This window comes from Palaemon carinicauda, chromosome 12 (genome assembly GCF_036898095.1).
Source record: "Palaemon carinicauda isolate YSFRI2023 chromosome 12, ASM3689809v2, whole genome shotgun sequence".
Lineage (NCBI taxonomy): Eukaryota > Metazoa > Arthropoda > Malacostraca > Decapoda > Palaemonidae > Palaemon > Palaemon carinicauda.
In genome coordinates, this window is record NC_090736.1 from 12,965,373 (window position 1) to 12,967,872 (window position 2,500).

Genomic DNA, 2,500 nt, shown 5'->3' on the forward strand with positions numbered 1-2,500 from the left:
TGTATAATTATTACTACAGTGTTAGGGTGAGTAATATTACAAGAAGTGTAAGATATACTGAAGTTTTGAGAAAAATCTGAAGGAGATATTGAAGGTGCCAGTAGGTTGGAGATTTTTTATGGTGCATGACTATTTTTACACATTAATGTACATGTACTGTACAGTATATATGTTTGATGATATATTTTCATACTGAATGTTTGTTTATTTGTATATTCATGTATGTAAAAACAAAAAGTAAAATTCATTTGAGTTAAAAATTCAAGATTTAAATATTGGTGAAACATGAGAGGTTCAAATTTCTCAAATACTGTACTTTAATTAGTAAAAATGCATATTTTTTAAAAACCAATTCTTATAATTTTTTTTTTTTTTTTTTTGTATGCTCTAAGGCAGAAAGTGAACATTTAGTTACTTCAATCATATCATTCTTGTGGTACTGACCCCATCCATATCTTATTTCGATTTATTGTCTTCATGCTTTCTTGTGATGCTTTTCAAATTTTATTTTTCATATAAACTTTGATAATATACTGTATTACTGTACTCTGTTTTCTAAGGAAATGACAAGATGCATGTTTGGAGGAAATGCTCAAATCTGTTTGTAGCAGAATTTTTCTCTAACATTCATGATGTTTTTGTATTGAGGAATTTATGATTGTTAAAGTCATCAATATTGCTTATAGAAATGGAATCCTTCTAGGTTTTAAGTTTTCTGTATCGAAGAGCAGTTGATCATGATGTATATTAAGTTGAATTTTATTCATTATTTATTGGTTCATTTCTGTTCTCAAGATTTATTGTATGAACCAGAAATCTTTTTTTTTTCTTAATGATTGTAGAAAGTTTTATATATGAAAATTCAATTTCTCTCCGGTACTTGAAATCTTCAAGTGACAGTGTAATATTCAACTTATTTATTACTACTGAATAATGACACTATTTTTTGTGGTTGTAAAAAGCACTGCAGGGACATCTTAACCCTTTTACCCCCAATGGACGTACTGGTACGTTTCACAAAACTCATCCCCTTACTCCCATGGACGTACTGGTACGTCCTTGCAAAAAACTGGTATTTACATTTTTTTTTTTTTTTTTGCATATTTTTGATAACTTTATGAGAAACTTCAGGCATTTACCAAAAGAATGAGAGCAACCTGACCTCTCTATGACAAAAATTAAGGCTATTAGAGCAATTTAAAAAACATATATTGCAAAATGTGCTTGAAAAAAAAAATGCCTGGGGGTTAAGGGTTGGAAAATTCCAAATAGCCTGGGAGTAAAAGGGTTAAGGGACTAGCATCTTGTAATGTGGCAGTATTGATCGACTCTCCTTATTATAAGATTCACTTATACTGTACATGGTTGGCCAGTTGGTACCATTATGAGAAATCCTATTTAAGAAATCAGTGATATGCCCAAAAAAAAATAAATGAATAAACAAGGCTTTCTGAGACGTCTTATTATTCATCCTTCTACAGCCGAAAAATTTCCCCTCCCATACCCTTACCCCCGAGACCTCTGGTTTTCAAATCTCTTGGAAAAAAAAAAAAAATGTTTCTACACTAATTTAAAAAGTATGGAGATTACCATTTTATGATAATTTAAAACTATTTAAAAATAGAATACACAATTTTTACATCAACTATTTTATCAGATTATAAAATTTTTTATGTAAATCTTAACCTATGATTTTAATATTCTTTAAACCTATGAGAAAAACTAAGAACAATAAAATTCCATAACTTTACCTTCAAAAACGGTGTATCAGTACATTATAAGCTTTTTTTATGCACAGAAGAGTTAAGGGGGTGCCAAATTGAAGGCAGAAAAAAAAATGGGAAAAAAAGCACTGTATTTGATATTTTGACTCTAATCTTTCGTGGCAATGTTAAATATGATTCTGAATAATGTGTTACCATGATATAATAAAACAACAATGCTATGATATCATACATTGAAAATTAAAAAAAGTTTCCTTCAAAAAATATCCTATTGGCGTTATAATTTGTGCAAGAGACAAAATCTGTCATGGATGTACTTTAAACATAAATATATCGGTACATTTTGTTTTTTGGTATTTCCCTAAATATGATGAAAAATCATGCTCACTAGACGACTACCCAGAGCGACATCACAGAAAGAAAGGGTTTGGTTCCAAATGACATGAACAATATTCAAGTTGTCAAAGAAAAGTCTGTATATATTTATGACTAATATCAATAACCATAAAAAATTTCAAGTATAAATATGAGAAAAACTTGATTTTATGAATAACTGAAGTAAAAAACACTAGTTTCTAGCTGCAGATGTTTAAAGTTTATGAATACCAGTACCATACTTATTTCTTTCTTTAAATTTTAATTTCCAGGCATAAAACTCTTCAACATATAATGATAATTAGGGCAGCTATTCAATCATTTAGATAAATATTAGTAACTAATTATGGCCTCTAAATTACCATGAGGTTGCTTCTAGGCAACACTAATTTTCATCTAAA

The 2,500-nt window shown here is 29.0% G+C and overlaps 1 protein-coding gene across 1 annotated transcript in view; it reads left to right on the forward strand.

Annotated features, from left to right (window-relative positions):
• Positions 1–1,407, forward strand: part of LOC137651227 (glycerol-3-phosphate phosphatase-like) — a 41,612-nt gene extending 40,205 nt beyond the window's left edge. The window contains exon 6 of the mRNA XM_068384424.1: positions 1–1,407. This exon is cut by the window's left edge and continues 521 nt beyond it. The gene's annotated coding sequence lies outside the window, so the exon portion shown is untranslated.
• Positions 1,408–2,500: the final 1,093 nt, after the last annotated feature.